The sequence below is a fragment of the Panthera leo genome, chromosome D3 (assembly GCF_018350215.1).
Source record: "Panthera leo isolate Ple1 chromosome D3, P.leo_Ple1_pat1.1, whole genome shotgun sequence".
Classification (NCBI taxonomy): Eukaryota; Metazoa; Chordata; class Mammalia; order Carnivora; family Felidae; genus Panthera; species Panthera leo.
Window position 1 is genome coordinate 71,758,351 of NC_056690.1, and position 20,479 is coordinate 71,778,829.

At 37.9% G+C, this 20,479-nt stretch overlaps 1 pseudogene; it reads right to left on the bottom strand.

The window, feature by feature from the left end:
* Positions 1-963: 963 nt before the first annotated feature.
* Positions 964-20,456, bottom strand: LOC122203149 (annotated as a pseudogene).
* Positions 20,457-20,479: the final 23 nt, after the last annotated feature.

The window sequence follows — 20,479 nt, forward strand, 5'->3', positions numbered from 1 at the left end:
TAAAATGAGAATTCTTCTCATGTTTCTTGAAGTTATCTAAGTGAGACAAGGGATACGGCCGTGAATTGACCAGCATGTGTCCCTTGGTCATGCATTTCCTTCGATGAACATCTTATGAGGTCCTACAACTTATAATAACTAGCAAACATGATCCTCAAGAATGCAGTGTTGCCGATCCTGGATTTTGGAGCTATCAACTCAAGTTGATAGTCCCAGTTGACCTCTCCGTGCCACTTTCTACAAAATAATGATGATATTAAAAGTAGTAATGCCATAAGCTTGTTGTGCAAGGTGAATGAGTCAGCATATTTTTAGAACAGTTAGATTGCGCTAAAGTCTAAAATTTAGAGCCTTGTTTTGGTAAATATTCATGAAGTATAGCTCTTCCAGTTATTAGAAATATAAGAAATGTCTCTATGATTGGAGTGTCTTTCCTGAATTTACCCTTTGGCAGTCAGAAATCTAAAACGTCCATAGTTTTTGAAGCTGCAATAATTTAATTTTATTTAGATTTCTGCATTGTCAACCATATTAACCAATTCATTATAGTATTCAGGATTTGGATATACCCTCCCCCACACTGCCCCCAAATACATACATACATATATATATATAATTTAAATTTAAATGTATATATTTAATTTACATATTTAGATCCTGAACTTCCTTTTCATTTACCTATTTTGAGTAGATAAAGTAGGAAAATCTTGTTAAAATTACTAAGAGAGCAATTTTCAAAAGTTTCTATCATAATATATCATCTTAGATGTAAAATTAAAAATCTATTACCTTTAATGAGGATGTCTTTGAATACTTCACTTACTCATCTCATATAGAATGGAGATAATTTTCTTAAGTAAACTCAGGCACAACTGAAGAAAGCAAACAAATATTTTGCTTCATTTTCATGCAAATAAATTTCTTTAAATTCTTCAATTTTCTTAGGATTAAACAGGTGGTGGTTCAATCCATGGGAATCAAGAGTTGACCCAAGAATGTAAATGTTGTAGGGATGTGTGCCAGTCTGGTGCATGTGGCTGCAAGGCTGTCTTCCCAAGGACTTCCCAAGTTCCCCCTTCCTTGGGGGTCCACACCTTTATCCACCTTCCTGCCTATCACAGGCAGTCCTGGAGGTGGTACTTTCCAATTATACCATTTGATACCTGGAACAACCAAGAGCAGTCAGAGTTTTTATCTGATAGAGGGGAATGTCCATCCCCTCTATCACAGCCCATTCCCACCCCCAGATTACTTTGATTCTTAGGCAGAGTCAGCATCAAAGAAAATGGCAGAGCAGCAGCGTTTATCTTCTGATCAAGTATTTCCACAGGTTATTTTTTAAACCAAAACTTTATGTTTACATAACTTTGAGAGTATACCAGTTCTACAAGATTTATTAAACAGTATTCCTAGATCCCCTCTAATATCTTCTTTTGTAAGAAATGGTGAGGTTAATGTAGGAATCCTGAAAGTGCCTCTTTAGTTTCCAAATCTGGCTCTGACACTATTACGTGACCATGTATCCCAAGGGTCCTTATCATTAAAATGAGTACCTTCCCCACAAGAATGTGCTGAAGAATACATGAGTAGAGTACCGAAAATATTATGAGCAATACTAATGGTTAAGTAAAATTAAATTACTGTAAAATAACATGAGTAATGTCAAAATTATTTAATTTTAGTTTTATTAAATATTAAATATTTTGTTTAATCATTACAAAATGTATTGCTGTCCCCTGGAATTAACTGTTTTCAATTATTTAGATAATCCTTCTGATATTTACTACTGTATCATTATTTATTCGTTTTTCAGTTTGAGGGATTCATTTTTGTGGAATGAAAATGCCTGACTTCTTGTTCGTTCTCCACTATTACTCCACCATACTCACCCATCCACCTGCATGCACATACAACCTTATGCACTTGCTTCTATCCTTCACCCTTCTAATACAGCTTTATCATACTGTTGATCAGATCAGTATTTATTCTTTACCCTCTTATGACCTTTGGTAAATCTTGTTTCCTTTTCCATTCTAAAATGTCATTTGCTGAATTGTCTATGTACTTGTCACTAACCCAACCCAAACTATCTGCCAATTATCTAAATCTCCTTTTTTTTTTTTTTAATGTTTATTTATTTTTGAGAGAGAGAGAGAGAGAGAGCGCAAGTCAGGAGGGGCAGAGAGAGAGGGAGACACAAAATCTAAAGCAAGCTCCAGACCATGAGCCAACAGCACAGAGCCCGATGTGAGGCTCAAACTCACAAACTGTGAGATCATGACCTGAGCCGAAGTTGGATGCTTAACCAACTGAGCCATCCAGGCGCCCCTAACTAAATCTCCTTTTAAAAATTTATCGACACCAGGAAGTCACTAATTAATGTCATCTTTTTGAAGAAGATTCTTCCAGAGCCATTTTGGACTGATTCCACAGTTGTCATCCTGAGATCTCCCTTCACTGCCATCTAATGATCCTCTAATGCCACTAATGATCCTCAATTCCTCTTCCTGTGTTTGAGCTACCATTTCCTGTATCCCTTTGTTTTTGTTTCCTGGGGCTGCTATAACAAATTACCACAAACTTGATGACTTAAAACAACAGATATTCGTTCTCTTACAGTTCTGGAGGCAAGAAGTCCCAAATCAAGGTATTGGTATGGTCACACTCCCCTGGAATCTCTGAGAATAATGTACCCTTGCTTCTTCCAGTTTTTAGTGGCTCCAGGCATGCTTGGCCTTTGGTATTATATAATTCCCATCTACCTCGTCCTTCACATGTCCTTCTCTCCTGTGTCTTACCAAATCTATCACTCTCTGGCTGTTTCTTATGGTGATTCATGTCACTGGATTTAGGGATCACCCCAAATACAGGATGACCGCATCTCAAGATCCTTAATTAATTGTTAATTATATTTGCAAAGACCTTTTTTCCAAGTAAGGCCACACATTCAGGGTTTGGGTAGACATATTTTCGAAGGAGGCCACACCATTCAACTCACCACATTTTTGTCTTCCTTTCTCATGTTAGTGCTTCAGTTTTGTACAATCCTTTCTCCAACAATAGCTTTTGAGAAAAAGTGTATGGAGGTAAGTTTTGTGAAACTTTGCATGTCTGAAATATCGTTATTTTACATATAAATATTGTTAACAAATTATCTAGGAATAGATATGTGGGTGGATATCAACACCTTGAAAACATTACATTCTTTTTTTTTTTAGGTTTTGTTTTTTGTTTTTGTTTTTTTTTAGTTTTTTTAAATTTATTTTTGAGAGTGAGAGACAGCATGAGCAGGGGAGGGGCAGATAGAGAGAGAATCCCAAGCAGGCTCCACACTGTCAGCACAGAGCCTGATGCAGGGCTCAAACTCATGAACCATGAGATCACAACTTGAGCAGAAATCAAGAGTTCAATGCTTAAGTGACTGAGCCACCCAGGTGCCTCAACATTACATTCTTATGTAGCTTCAAGTAGTCCAAAGCCATTTTAATGTCATATAATTTTTATGTGATTATTTTTTTCACTAGAAGCATATAGATTCTTTTTAGTCTTTATAACGTATCGGTGTTTTTCTTCTATTCCACTAGCCATGTGGTGGGTTTTTAATCTCAAAAATTAGGTCCTCTCAGTTCTGTGAGATTTTTTTTTTTTTTTAATTAGTTTGTTGATAATTTCTTCTCTTGCTCTGGATGCTTAACTTCCAGTATTGTTGTTCCAGGTTTTGTCTTTTTTTTTTTTTTTTTTTTACTTTCACCTATTATCTATCCTTTGATCTTTGTGGATTACTTTTCAGGAAATCTGTTTATCCCAGCTGTTGCTTCTATTTTATATTTTCCATATTCAAGAACTTTTTGAATTGTTCTCTGAATTTTCCCTTTTTACAGCTTTATGTTCTTGTTCAGTGGAGACAATTCTGTCTCTTAGCTCTCTGAGAATATTGACAATTTGTTTTACTTTGTTGTTGTTTTCCAGAATTTTTCTCCCTGAATCAGATCTCTTTCCTCCAAGTTCTTTTACTTTGTTTTTATATTTCATGCTAACGACTTTCCTTAAATAGGGATCAAAAGAAGAGAAAGTAACCAAACTTACAGCCAGGTGCCTTCTTACAATGTGATTTCCCCTGCTTTTTCTGTTTAAAACTGCATTCTCTTCCCTCCACTTTAAAGGTAATGATTATCAAGGCCCTCTTGCCTAGTCTGTTTATTCTTGGTGTTTTGTGTGGATCTTTGTGCCAGTCTCATTTATGTTCAGAGCAGGGAGGCATCTCTGGTTGGTCATACCTACTCCTGACATTATTTTAGATTTTATTATGACCTGTTTTGCCTCAGGAGTGAGATGGAACCTGTAATGAACACCACCCCTACTCCAAGAACAGCCTCTACTATTCTTATTTTCCCATTCAGGATTCCTTGGTCAGCTTCTGCTTTTATACAATTTAGTGGAAAAATCAGTGGACTAAGAGTCAGGATACATATAAATTGGCCAAATTCTGTTATCAGTAATCTTTGAAGTTGGGGAGCAAGTGATTTAGATCCTCTCGTCTCAGTTTTCTCATCTGTAAGATATAAGGAGTTGCACTAAGCCAGAAGTTTCTGAGCTTGGCTAGGTACTAGTGATTCTGAGATGCCTAAGCAGATCTCTGCAAGAGCAGAGAGAAATAGGGTGACTCTTTACCCTTTCATCCTTCAGCCAGAGCAGGCCACTTTGGTCTGTTTTCCACCTAAGGTTCTAAGATTTTGTTGTTTGATTGCTTTTTGGGAGATTAGGTTTTCCAGCACCCCTGGTCCCCTGCTTCCTTCCAAATGTTTTTTTTTTAAGTAACTGGCTTTGGTGATGTCAGAGGTTCTTTTTGTCCCTGCAATTCTGTGATTTGATGGGATACTCCTATTATTCTGACCTTTGAGATTTGTAATTTGAAGGTTCCACATGGTGACTACTGATATGTTGCATTTATGCCACACAGTAACATTCTCCTTCATAACATGACATGTGGTTTCTTCTGTGGTTCTGGAGCTAGACTGTAGGTAGACTGTAGGTGCTAAGAAGTCTTGGCAATCGGCTTAAATTAATACAGAAATATGGTAAGAGACAGGAGGTCCTACACTGAAGGCTTCAAAAAGATTATAATAGCTCCAGCAGTGTAGAAATGGTTCTTAACTTTTTTAAAACCATAGAATATCTCAGCAGGCGAATGCTTATGGGTTAATAATCACTTTACAGCACTGCTGGAAATCAGTTATCCATCATCGCAATATGGACTATGTTGCCAGAGAAAATTTGAGGAGGTTTGAATGCAGAATGTACCAAGAATGCGGCACTAAAAGAGTTATTTCTTCCATCCCATGAAATGTATTTTGGTCTAGCAGATAAATTGCATCATTAGACATTTTTATGCACTGTCTGGCTGTGTACTGGCACTGATAGCTTTTACCCACCCCCAAACCCCATTACAAAGTACTGTAAAACAAACAGCGACTCTTTGAGTATCAGAAGACTTGGGGGGATAGTAAATAAATGGGCAGGATCACTTCGTACTAAAATATTTTTAGCCAAATAGAGAAAAGGATGTTTTAGTAGACCTTACTAGTGAAGGAGAAGTAGATAATGATAGAGAAATTATGAGAAGAATTGTACAAGTATTATGAGTGTTTTATTTGGTATATTTTATTCTATTTCAATGAAAATTGCAGAATAAATTAAGGTATAACAAATAATTGGAACTCAAAGGGCAAAAAAAGAATCACTTAAATGTCATAAAGAGAAAGTAGTTAAACATGAAAAGTATTATTTTTCTAAACCAAAAAGGATAATTCAACAATGAATATGATCTATGAAATTAATCGAAAATAGGAGGGATAATTTTTATTTGGAAGCATATTTTGTATTACAAAGTAATATAATTTTATGATATATAATCACACAAAAAAGAAGTGTAAGAATATTAGTACTACTTTTCCATCTTTTCTCAGATGGCAATTATTTTCCAAGGTCATGGATAATAGTATATAGATTAGTGGTTCCTCAACTGCAGTGAGCATCAGAATCATCTGGAGGGCTTGTTAACACACTAATAGGAGATAGCTCAGCATTTCTGACTTAGTAGACCTGTGTGGGGCCCTGTTCCCAACAAGTTCCCATAGATGCCAGTACAACTAGGCTACTGATAAGACATCTGAGTAACAAGGATAGAGTTCAAGGTTACATATTCCTCAAGATATTCATATGGACCTCATGTCCTCATTATATCCTCCTGGTGATTTTGGAAAATATAAAGCGGTTGATTTATACCAACTAATCAAATAAACTCCTATTACTTGCCATAACAGATATGTGATAGCAATGAAACAAACAAATATTGAAGCTATTTGTTTCCTTCCTAATCACCAAAGGTGGAAAATCTAGTTATGTGGCTACAACAAACAGGAGAAAGACTGTCAGGCCAAGGATATTTCTCCCTAGCTCGTTTTCTTTCACCACCATGTTTTACTCATCAGAAAGATAGAGTATGCACCACAAATCTGTGAGTCTTATATCTGTTAATTATTGACTAGAGGAGAGCTTTATGGAAAATGGTGGGTTTCAGCTTTAATAAATAATGGGGTTGATTCTGCCCAATGACAGATGTGTGTAATTCTCATTAAAGTCAGTGGCAGTTACACAAGAGCATCAAAGCAAAAACAGTGTCTTTTACAGAATGTTCTGATTTGGTAAATTATTCACTATCTCTTAAACAGTAGAGACATATGCTATTGTTCTCTGTGGGGAACAGGAAAACCTCTTTTAGACAGGATGTAGTTTCAGATTTTAGACTTGGAATGTACAACTAAGAAAAGGCATAAAATGTATTCACTCGGAAACCTTTAGATAGGAATTAATAACTGTATTGAAAATGCTCCCAGATATTATGCTGTGGACTGGAAGGCTTAGTGGGTATCTGGATGGGTTGGATATGTGTTTATCTGTCGATTTTCCAGTTATGAAGTGAGCCTAGTAGTCTTTGCCAAACTGTGGCAATAATCAGTAGCATCACAACCAGTGAGTGAGATATCTAAAGGGAACCCCATCACTGTAAAATGTAGATGCAGTTGGGAAGGTGAGTTGGTGTTAAATATTAAGCAGCAAGTTAGGAGACTTTTTAACTGAACTCTGGTACTTTTTTTTTTTTTTTTCATCAAAGTACCCTGTATCCAGAAATGCTTCAGTTAACACATCTATAAAATGGAGAAAATATTGTCTGCCCATTGGGTCTCCTTGGGATGCTGTGATTAACAATAATGAAAAACATGTTGAAATAATTTTTAAAAAGCACTAAATTATTTAGAAGAATAAACCTTAAAGGAAGCATTGAAATGCCTTCTGTAGCAGCCCTTAGACAACTGAAAAAACTATTACTCTGATTACAAGGCTAGTCACAATATGAGTCGTCTTTAAGATACTCAGTATTTTAGGAGCGTGAGAAATTCTTTTCTTATGCCACTTAATCACTAAACAGGTTGAGATGATGCTAACAAAAGATATGAGATACCAAATGCTGGAGGGGATGTGGAAAAAGTGAACCCTTGTGCACTGTTTGTAGAATTGTAAACTTGTGCAGCCATCGTGGAAAACAGTACAGAGGATCCTCAAAAAATTAAAAATAGAATTACCATATGATCAGAAATCCCACTTCTGGGACTATGTCCAAAGGGAATGAAAACATTATTTCACAAAGATATTTGCCCCCTCCCATGTCCATAGCATTATTTACAGTAGCCAAAATATGGAAGCAACCTAAGTGTCCATCGCCAAATGAATGGGGAAAGTACACACTCACACACACACACACACACACACACACACACACACACACACACATCCATACAGTGGAATATCATTTGGACATGAAGATGAGGAAATCCTGCCATTAGTGACAACATGGATGGATCTTATGGGCATTTTGCTAAGTGAAATAAATGAGAAGAAGACAAATACTGTATGATCTCACTTATATTGGAATTTAAACACACAAACAAAAAAGAGATCAGATTTGTTGGTACCAGAGGTAGGGGCTTGGGGAAGGGGAAATTGGATGAAGGTGGTCAAGGAGTACAAACTTCCAGTTACAAAATAAGCAAGTGCTAGGGATGTGAATGTATAGCATGATGACTATACTCAACACTGCCGTATGATATATATGAAAGTTGTTAAGAGTGTAAATCCTAAAAGTTGTCATCACATGGAAAAAAATCTTTTTTTCTTTCTCTTTTTATTGTATCTGTATGAAGTAATTGACGCTAACTAAACTTGCAATAATTGTTTTGCAAAATATGTAAATCAAACCATCATCCTGTACACCTTAACCTTCTACAAGGTTGTATGTCAGTTACATCTCAATAAAACTAGGGGGAAAAAAGAGATGCTGACAAAGATTTGGTTGCACAGGATTATGTCTTCATAATTGTCTTCATCCCAACTGGACATTTCTTTAATTCTTGATCAGAAATGTTTCTTGATAGGATTGAGGACAAACAGAAAAACTTGAAAAAGAAAGAAGAGGCTGTTTTGTGCTTATTCCCTTTTTGTCTACCACCATCCTCACTTTCCCTAGAATTATTCCTCATTTTTGAGTATCTTCTTTGGTTAACTGTATTTCCTCAGGTTCTCCAAGACTCTACAATCATCTGGAATTCACAATAGAAATTTTAACCAGAAATTGTCAGTTAAATGTAATTTAATTAAAAAGATTTAAACCTCAAACTTTCATGAAGCAGCAGTACTTGAAAAGAAAGTGGAAACGAAATCGATGTGGGTTGTTTTCATTCCTCTAGTATTAATGTGCTTTTGTAAACCATGGGAATATTATCTGGTATGGGAGTACACACTGGGGAAATAGGCAGGAGAATATTCAGTGTGTCCAGCACCAGCTCTGGTGTTGAACAACCTCTAGTAGAAAAGAGAGAGGAAAATACGTAAATGAAACAAGATTTGACCCCTGCACCACGATTTCTCTAGAAATGTTCATGTGAAATGGCCTCGAACCGACACTGATTACTGCTTAATCTGTGGGACCCTCCAAACTCATTCTGAAATGCTGTATAAGTCTCACCCTGTAGACACTGAGACTTGGTTATTTAAATGCAAAGTTTCAAGTTATGGTTAAGCCACCTGCCACAAATTGCTCTTTCTAGGCAGGAGGCATCTATAAGCTGCTTTATTAAAACAGGAATCTTGAGGTCAGAGAAGTTCCTTCTGCTCTCTGAATGCCCTAAATGTGGAAAGGATAACCATGTAAATTTTGTATTAAAGATTTGGTTCATTTGGTGACAGATTTAGGAAAGAGGACTTTTGGGACATAATTTGAAAAAGCCATTGCCTCCTCCTTCCTCCTCTTCCTCCTCCTCCTCTTCCTCCTCTCCCTTCCCCTCACTGTGCTTGTTTCTTTTCCTTCTTTCTTCTTCCACTTCCTCCCCCTCACCTACCCCCCTCTTCTTCTTCTTCATCTTCGTCTTCACCATTTTTTTTAGAGCTATGGACCTTGTAATATCAGATATCATGATTAAATTTCCTGATAGACACACTGACTTCCCATTCTCTGCCAACCTTCTATTACAGGGTTTCTCAAACACTAATGTCCCCTTGAATCCTCTGGTTAAAACGCCACCTCTGATTCAGTAAGTCTGGGATAGGGAGAGACTCAGCATTCACACAAGCTGTGGATGATGCTGGCCCTGCTGCTCAGACGGTAGGCTCTGCGACTTAAGGAAAAGTACGGAGTTTAGGTTCTTACCAGCTTTTGGTTAAATATGGGTAACTCAAAAAGATTTAAATTAAAAAATTTATATTCTAATCAATATAATTTTCCTACAATTATTCTAGTGTACAATGTAGCCTTTTTCTGCACAGTAAGGTTTTGATAGTAAATATAGAGACACTGCAGAAGGCACCATAAAACTAAACACATAAAGACTGAAAGAAAGAAGTCTTATTGGCGAGGCCTCAAAAATGTAAGAAGTAAATCTTTCTGTTGAATTAGAAGGATTGATTTCCAATAGTCTATGTCTTGAAGAAGAGAAGCAGTAATTCCTGGCCTTCATTCTACTCATGGCTTGCAGAAGAACTTGCCATTTTAGCTATTTTATTCACCATGGATCTTTTTTATTAATAGATCTCCATGCTACTCTAAATGTAAAGGAATACTGTTCCCCACAATCCCCTCTCCAAGTTGAAATCAATCCCACTTGTCACCCCCCTAGACAGAAGATAGAAGTTTCACCCCCCAGTGAAATCCCTTCCATCTGAATTTCCTGGGTAGACAAGTCTAAGACCCAACACTGATCACCACCTGATGTAACCTTGTCTAAGCCCATTCTCTGTGACATTATATGCTACTTCTACAGGCAATGTGAAGCATCTGCATGAATGCTTCTCTTTTTACAAGCATTTATTGTCAGCACCATAAACATTTGGACACAATATTCTTCCTTTATAAGTTTTCTGTAAATACAATTAGAGTAGATATAAATCAAAATGATGGCAGTCCTTCTACGGTTTTTTGAAGTTCCCAGGAGTGCTGTTGGGCTCTTTAATTCCTTACTAATGTAAAAATATCATTGTTAGTAAAGCATAAATCATGGCAATTTTGCCCCACTAGAGGCTAAAAGCAGCACAAGAAGTGGTAATTAAGATTTACTAATAGATCTGGCAATTTCTGTAATAGAGGCTTTTAACAAGGTAGGGAAAAATGGCATGTCTCATGCTACAGTGAAGCAACAAAGAAAATATGAGGTTTTCTTCATGCAAAAGAGATCACCTGTTTGGAGCACCTGGGTGGCTCACTAGGTTAAAGGTCCAACTCCTGATTTTGGCTCAGGTCATGAGCTCATGGTTTGTGAGTTTGAGCCCCACATTGGGCTCAGTACTGGGTGCAGAGTCTGCTTGAGATTCTCTCTCCATACCCCTCCCCCTGCCTCTCCCCTGCTCTTTCTCTCTCTCTCTCTTTCTCTCTCTCTCAATAAATAAACATTATTAAAAAAATAAGAGAGAGAAGAAAGAGAGAGCCCTGTTCAAAAAACAGTGACCAGACAGCAGTAACAGTGTTTATTTTTTTTTTTTCTGGTTCTCTTTTTGTTTTCTTACTCACATGACAACTTATGAATACAACTTGAGGTGGGGAATAGCTTTGTACATTGTATGAACTGGAAGGCTTTTTTCCTTTTCTTTAACAACCAGAAAACTGAAGCCAAGGTAAAATAGCTGGTCTTCACTAGCAGGGAGCAGAGCCTGGACTGGAAACCAGGCACCTGCTTGTCAGTGAAAGACTCCATACAGTTGCCTTGTTGTTCATCAGAGATTCTCAAAATTTGTTTTCAAACCATGAATGTTCTTCTGTTTTATTCACCCCCGCTCTTTTCCTGTGATGTCTACCATATCTATTTTAAGATATATTGGAGTTGGGCATCATTTATGATATTTGGTTTATATAGTAGGAAACTATTTGAATTTGGATGCTAGGGATGGGAGGGCACCACACCCCCTCCTGAAAGACAGGGAAAAGATTACATCCCTGGACCAGTGCTGATGGCTTCTAAAATAAAAAGAGGGTTCTGTGTTGAGTGAGGAGTTGTGTCTTTCAGATCTGATGTTCAGGAGCTGTAAGCAACAACAAAAAATTTCCTCCTTGATGCAGTTTTAAATCCAATTAGTATTAATTAGAATTATATATACCCACAAGAGGGGAGCCATACTGCAGAGGCCAGCAACTATGGATCTACTTAATACCTCTCCAGCCTTACATGAGGCCTTTCATCAAAGGCTCTCAGAATGTCTTCAAACTATGAATTTTATTTTATTATTTTACTAATTTCTTTTCTTTATCCCACCTTACTTATTCATTTATTCATTAGGTGGAGCACCCGCTACATTTCGTATATCAATGCTCTATGCTAGGAAATAGGGATAGAAGATTATGACCTACATTTTATCTTCCCAGTGGAATTTATATAGTGGAGGAACAATACAGATGCCAGATATATAAACAATTCCATATATAATTGCAAGTTGTGGTCTGATTCATGAACAGAAACCCAGGTGCTGAGAGATAACAGGTTTAGATATTTGACAAGGGTGATCTGTTGCGGTACATGAGCTAGGGAAAGAGTGCTTCAGATAAAGAGACACACATGTACAACGGGGATAAGTTGAGGGCAAAGTCATCCTATTTGGGGAATTGAAGGAAACTATTCAGTGATGTTGGAACACAGAAAGTGAGAGACACAAGCATTAAGGTGGAAGAGTGGGCAGGGAGCAGATCATGTAGACCAGAGTAAAGAGTTTGAATTTTTGTTTATCTAAAATGAAAAATTGTTAAAGGACTTTAAGCAGAGGAAATGGAGTGATCATTTTAACTTCAATAGATTTCTCCCCTGCAGTAATGGTTATGGGACTCTATGTATGTGGCCAAAGGGCATAGCATAGTATACAATCATTGTGTCCTTGTTAGTTTCCTGGTTTTGATAATTGCTGTAGTTGTGCAAGATGTAACCATTGGGGGAAATTGAATGAAGGGTGCACACACCACTACTTCTGTGTACTATTTTTGCAGCTTCCTGTACATTTGCAATTATTTCAGCATAAAAAGTTAAAGGAATATTTCTTCAGATGCTTGCAGAGAATGGTTTCTAGTGGCATAGGCTCAAGCAGAGACGGTTGAGAAGGCTGTTTCAATAATGTTGGTAAGAGAGGTGGCCAGGACTGTAGCGGGGGCAATAGAGACAAAGAAATGAATGGGGAGATATATAGCCATAGATATAATATTAATTTATTAATAATTATTATTGATATTAATAACGAATGATATTAATGTAAATATTTGTGTATATTTAGGTAGACTGGACAGAACTTACTGGAACATTACATGTGGGGAGTAGAAGAAAGGGAAACCTGAGAATACATGGGATTTTTACTTGAGCAGCTGTCTGGGTTTAAATTGTTGATGTGTCTTAATTTGGGCATGGCCTGGACAGAATTAATGGAGGCTGGGATCTTTAGGGTTTCTCTGAGACAGGTGACCATATATATCAGAGGAGCTCAGAGGACTAGTCTGAGGGTGATGTAAATTTGACAGTAGACAGGTATGTCAGGAGAGAATAGAAGTATCCTAAAACAATGCCCTGGGGGAAATGAAGTAATTAGAAGTCCAAGTAAGAAGGAATAGTCAGTGACATAGGATGAAAAGCAGGAGAGAATAGTGGTATTTAAATCAAAGGAAGAAATTATTTCACAAATGAAGAAGTGCTGAAATGTAAGGATATTTCTGAAAGTTTGAGTAGGAAATTAATGTTTGTTAGATCTGGCAATACAGTATGTTGATTCTCTTAATCAGAAGAACTTGGAGTAGTAGAACCGGTGAACATTTGGGAGAAGATATGAAGCAGACGCCACTTGAGAGGGGAGCAGAAAAATGTAACCACAGCTATAGGGGTCACTGTAGAAACAAAATACTTGTTTTAAGAAAGAGCATTTTTAAATGTTGATAGAAATGGTTAATGGGATGCCTGGGTGGTTCAGTGGGTCAAGCGTCCAACTCCAGTTCAGGTCATGATCTCGCGGTCCGTGAGTGCAAGCCCTGCATTGGGCTCTAGGGTGACAGTTCAGAGTTTGGAGACTGCTTTGGATTCTGTGTCTCCTTCTGTCTCTGCCCCTTCCCCATTTGTGTTCTCTCTCTCTCAACCTCTCTCTCAAAAATAAATAGACATTAAAAAAAATTAAAAAAAAAAATAAATGGTTAATGAGTGAGTGGGAGCCTGATGATGCAGAAGAGAGGAAGAAAATCACTCTGGGTCCTTGAGGAGAAAAGATGGATCCAGACTGTGTAGAGAGAGCGGTGTTAGAAGCAGGGATAGTTTTCTCCACTGAAGCAGGAGGAGGGAAGAAAGATGTCTTTGCAGGTGGATTTGAATTTTGTTTTTAAGAAGATGGAGAAATTCACAGTGCATGATTTCTTTTTTCTCACTGAAGTGTGAGAGAGCTAAGAGAGAAGGCAGATATAGGGAAAGTTTAATGGGGAGAGAAGGACGGGACATAATACTTTCTCATGATGACTGAAAAACTGAGGCTGCCACAGTAGAGTAGTGTTGCCAGTGTGTGTGATTTTCTCCAGAAATATTTATAAAGCCACTGAAGTGAGATTGACAGAAGGTACACAGTAGAGTACATACACCCAGGATTTGGCTTTCGCCAGACCCGTGCTTCTGCAAAAGAAGAGGGCAGCAAGGCAGTGGTGCCATTTGCAGAGTCATCATTATGAAACAGTCACCACCATGACCATAAACATCCAGGGTTCAGTTAAGGCCACGAAGTGGAGGGCATGTTGAGAAAGAGGTTGAGGAGATAGATTAATTTGCTGATCACAGAGGAAGGATTTGAAAGGGAGAGAAAGAAGGGAGAAGTAGATAAATGTCTTAGATTAAATGATAAACCAAGCCATAGGGGATGACTCAGGATGTATGGTTTCCGGAAATGAAGTTTATACAAAAAGTGCTACAGATTTTTTAGACTATGGTTATATTTGGTGGTTCCAATTCTCTGATTTTCCTCTGAGTTTATGTAAATGTAAGGTGCTAGCCCTACACCCTGGGGAGCAACAGCTACTCTGGAATTGTTATCACACCTTGGAAACCTCACCCATTTTCCCCCAAGGAAACATCAGGATCTTTGTTTATCTCACTTTTTGTTTTTCAATACAGAGCGCTAATTGCACAAAACATAAAAATAATTTAAACCCTCAAGAAGATAGGAAGTTGCATTTTCTTTTCTAGAATGGGTTTATATTCCTAGAATATCTTCAAAAAGAAATCTGAAAGTGCTGTTACAGTCATACCAGCTTATTTTGGTGATATTTGCATGGTACATCTTTTTTCATCCTTAAAATTTCCAGCTTTCTGTGTCCCAAATGTTTAACCAGACTGGTAGTGTTAACCTTTTAATTGGAATATTTCATCCATTGGAACTTGATTATTGACATCCTTGGCTTTATATTTATCATTTTTTTTCCTTGATCTCAGTGATTTCAGTATTCCCTTTTCTCTCCTTTTGTGCCTTTGTAAAATTAATCATTTTATAACTATTCCATTTTTTTTACTCTATTAACTTGTTAGTTACACATTTATTTACTATTTTGTTAGTGGATACCCTAGACACAACATGTGCCTTTGACTTATAATCAATTGTTGTGTTTTGATTTTTTTTTTTTTTACAATTTGATTTTAAAATCAAACTATTACTGTGAATAATGGTAACATCTTGGAATTCTCTAACTGTACATATCCCTTCCTGTCCTCTGATTTTTATTATGAGTTTTAATTTTAAATATGTTTTAAAGCCCATAAGGCATTAATTGCCATTGAAATACAGTTACCCACATATTTACCCCTTTTTGTTTCCATCTGGCATTGCCTTGTTTCCTTCTGCTTGAAGAACTCCCTTTAGAAGTTTCTTTGATGTAGGTTTGCTAGTGATAAACTCTCTTAGTTTCTCTCTCTCTCTCTCTCTCTCTCTGTCTCTCTCTCTCTCTCTCTCTCTTTGGACTGAGACAATTTATTAACCCAGCATTTGTCCCAGTGCTTCTTATTGGCAGCTGGCACCTGTCTGGCGATTCGGTCCAGATCTCTCTGTCCCCGAGGGGTCAGTTTACAGCCCCCATCTTTGTGCTTTTCAACCATTTTCAGCCGCTCCAGGGCTGCAGCCCCTGTCTTGGAGGCATGACCTTGTTTCCCTAGAACTTGTTTCCCTAGATCTTCCCTATGTCATCCCCCGTAGATCTTGGTCATGGAGCTCACCCCAGAGCACCCTGTAGGTATAGGCACTGTGCTATGGAAGCAGCTTGTGTGTAGAAAGAGCTCTCATCAGGGAGCAAGCTTTTTATGCTTGACCAGCTTGACAGTGTCCACCCATACAGGGACTTTCAACTTCCCAGACTTTTTGAGGAAGACTGCCAGAGCTCTGAAGAATTCCTGCTGGTTCACATCCTTTACAGTAACTCCAGGCGTCCTGCGGCCTCCAGGCTGCCAGCTGGGGAAAGGGCTCTCAGTTTTTGTTTTTCTGAAGATGTGTTTATTTCGTCTTTACTTTGGAAGGATATTTTTGTGGGGTGTAGAATTCTAGGTTACCAGTCATTTTCTTTGACTTTGATCGTTTCTGTTGAGAAGTCAATTATAAGTTATTGAGAAAAAAAATCTGTTTTCTGTTTTTAATGTTTTTCTTGGTTTTGGCTTTCAGCAATTTGACTATGATACAGCTCATTTTGTGTGTGTGTGTGTGTGTGTGTGTGTGTTGGTGTGTGTGTTGGTGTTATCTTGCTCAAAGTTCAATGAGATTTTTCATCTGAGAGTTGATGTCCTTAATCATTTTGGAAAACCTTTAGTCATTATGCCTTCAATACTACTTTTGCCTCATTTTTTCTCTCAATAGTTCCCCGTCTACTTGCAGGTTACAACATTTATACTGTATTCCACCATCTCTTACTCATTTTTCCTGAATTTTTTGTTTAAAAAAATGCTGAGCTTTTCTGTTGACTTTCTCCATTCTCTTAACCCTGTTTTATGCAGTATCTAATTGGCTGATAAACCCATCCATTAGGCTCTTAATATTACTTCTTATGTTTTATAGTTCCAACATTTTCATTGGATTCTTTTGATGAATGCTGGTCCTCTGGTGAAATTAGCCATTCTTTGCATCTGTTTTCTCCAGCTTGTTCTATATTTCCTTGAACTTCTAATTAAAATGTCTGCTCAGTGTGGGTCTATTTCTTTTTAATATTATATTGTCCTGTATCTTGCCTTGTTTAGTCATTCCTGACTGAATGCTAAATACCATATATACCTATCCATATATGTATGTGTGTATGTGTGTGTATGTATATGCATGTGTGTAAACTATACACACATGTACGTAATTAGTTTACTCAGCTTCTATTAGCTTAACCCAGTAGGGGACTGAGTTGAGTCAGACTGGGTTACAGTTCCTCTCATTCATTCTGTTCCTAGGATATAGTCCTCCAAGGCTTTCAACAAAGAGCCTAGTGTGACCACTTGGGCTCCTCCTTTAATGGGTTTTACCCTAATTTATCCTAATCCTCATCTCCTCAGTAGCCAGGGACTGTCAGGCAACTCCATTCTTCCCATAGTGGCTTTGTAAATTACTTGTTCATCCTCCCGTATAGCCTCAGTTGTGTGTCCTGGGGAGAATCCGACATTGTTTCCGTTTTCTTTTTCTCTTTTCAGAAGCATCCTGACTGTTCACATCCCCATTTGTGTTTCTGCAAAACCACAAAAACCTACCAGTTTCTCTATTCCTGCCTGTAGGCTTGTGCCCAGGCAACTTGCATTCTTAGGTTCTTTCTCTGCCCTGAGAATTGGCAAATGTCCCCAAGGAAAAAAGTTTCCATAGGATAACAGCTCACTTTTATTGAAGTGTTCCTGTCTCTGAAATCTTGACCCCTTTAGTTCTCATTGCTTTAGCAAAAATCTGATACCTTTACACAGATTGATGGATTGATTTTTTTTTTTTTTTTTTTTTTTTTTTTTTTTTTTTTTTTACTTTTTCCAGCTTTTCTAGGTTGTCTTGGCAGGAGCTATGCTTTGCCACAAGCTACTCCATCTTAGCTCAACAAGCAGATTCCCAAAACAATGCCATTTTACAAAATAAACCATCCCCAAGGGGTTTTACCCTTCAATTGAGTGGGGCTGGGAAGTTTTAAAGGCTTTGAATGCTATTTCTTAGTAATCTGGAGTTTTGTGATGCATTGTCCTGGAACAACATTGCTAGCAGCTGGGAACAGTGGTTCTGGCATTGGGGACCGCCGGCCTTTGCTGAGCAGCTTACTGTCTGTGCAGCCTTGGCTGAAATACTGTCTCTCTACACTTTCACCATCTGTGAAATGGGGAGAGAGAAACCTCCCTATGTTTGTAAGGGTGGTTAAGGGGGAATATGTTTATTGATGGCTTCCTTTTGTTACATAAATGCCTTATGTATGTTATCCCACTTTTTTAAGTTATATTTTTATTTTTTTAATGTTTATTTATTTATTTATTTATTTATTTTTTTTTGAGAGAAAGGGAGACAGAGCACAAGCAGGGGAGGGGCAGAGAGAGAGAGAGAGATGAGAGAGAGAATCCCAAACAAGTTCTGCCCTGCCAGCAGAGAGCCCCACGTGGGGCTTGATCCCATGAACCATGAGATCATGATCTGAGGCAAAATCAAGAGTCACATGCTCAACCAAGCGAGCCACCTAGGTGCCCCAATGTTATTCCACTTGAATATAGTATGTACCGTAGTACATATTAAGTATTCAATAATGGGTAGCAATATTATCACTTATCTTGGTTACAGCCCAGCCTCCATTTTAACTTAAAGTGAAATAATTCATCACCTCCTAGTCCTCTTCCTTATGCCTTACCCTTTTGACTACAGGATATGGATAATGTAAATACAGGCCACAGATAATTGTTTAACTTATGACGTTCATATAGTTTGTGCTGCACTTAGTAATCAAATGTATGCAAATCGGGGGTGCCTGGTGAAGCGTCTGACTCTTGGTTTCAGCTCAGGTCATGATCTCATGGTTCGTGGGTTCAAGCCCCGCATCGGACTCTGTGCTGCCTGTACAGAGCCTGCTTGGGATTCTCTCTCTCCCTCAAAATAAATAAACTTAAAAAAAAAAGCATATAAGTCAACAAAAAAAACACAATAAATAAAGCTTAATTGTTCATAATTTTGATACTTAGGACAGTGTAAATATGCAGGGTATTTGTCCAGATATTTTCCAAAATCACATAGCTAGTTTTGTATGGGGCCCGAATAGGCACTATATCACCAAAACATCAGAAAGTTGTTAGAGCTAAATCCCTAAAATGCCAGATTTTTCTTTTGATTCAAATGACATGTTGGGCTTCTGCCTGATGAATTTACACCCATGCACTTGCGCATGTGTGGCTCACAGGTTGGGGTGCCCACAGCTTGGGTCTCGGTGGCTCCTGGGGTGGTATTTGCACTTCATTTCTCTGGCCCTGTGTGTCTGATTCCGTGACATCTGTTAAGGAGACAGTGGCAGGAAGACATGCATATGAAATCTCAGTGAATATAGGCTGCATTTTAATGAGCTGAGGCTGCTGTTACCTTATCATTTATTTTGTGGCCTTTGGGGAGTTGACAGGCAATACCCAATCTGTTTCTCATCAGTTCAAATCTCAATATTTACTTTTAGATGTTTTGCTCTAAAAGCTTAAAAAGAGAGAGAGAGAGAGAGAGAATTGTCCTTTTTTACATCTTCAAAAAAGAGATTTGGGTGTTAACATAGAAAGGAAACAAGAGCCATTTTACATATAATGAAAAAAAATATATCAAGAAGAAAAACATAAAAAAATGAAAAAAATCATTACATTAACATAAGCTGGAAATGATCAGTTTTGACATACTTTCTTTGTTACAGTGGCTTTCTTTTTTTTTAATGTTTTATTTTATTTTTTTGAGAGAGAGAGAGAGAGCATGAGCAGTGGAAGGGCAGAGAGAGATGGGGGCAGAGGATCCAAAACATGATTTGCACTGACAGGCTGACAGCGGTGAGCCCAATGCAGGACTCAGAACTGTGAGATCATGGCCTGAGCCAAAGTCAGATACTCAACTAACTGAGCCACCCAGGTGGCCCCTACAGTGGCTTTCCATTAGCAAATGTGTAAACCAGAGATTACCTTTCTGCTTTAGTCCTACCCATCCCTGTTAAGAACTGATTTTCAAAGTCTCAGGTGAATCCCAAGATAATTCTGTTAGTACTGAGCGCTGATTACCCAATCAACCAGATCACTAAAGAAGATGTTCCTCTAAATGAAGGTCAGGATTTTAGATAAAGTGGATTTTGAATCTCCCTAATCAAGTTGTCCACATGCAGTAGCAGTAACATCACCTGGAGTTCCTAGGACTGTGCACACTCAAGCTCCACTGAGTCAGAATCTGCATTTTAATAAGACCTCCAGGTGATACCTATATACAATAAGGTTTAAGAACCTTATTGGAGAACCAGTGGAGACCAAACGTTGACAAATTTTTCCTGTAAAGAGCCAGATCGTGAATATTTTAGGTTATTCACGCCATACAGTCTCTGTCACCACAACTCAGCTCTCTTGTAATAGTGTTAAAGAAGCCATAACACATAAAGGCATGTGGTTGTGTTCCAATAAAACTTTATTCATGGGCATTGAAATGTGAATTCCATATAATTTTTAGATGTCATAAAATTTTTTGTGTGTTTTCTGAACCACTTATGAATGTAAAAATTATTCTGCGTTCACAGGCCATAAAGAGGAGGTGGCAGGCTGGATCTAGTTTGCCGACTCTTGACATGGTATCATTTATTTTACCTGTCTGGGCATGCTAGTTGCCCTCTGGACCTGTCTTAGTTTGGTTGGATTGCCGTAGCAAAATACCATGGGCCGTGAGGCTTACACAACAG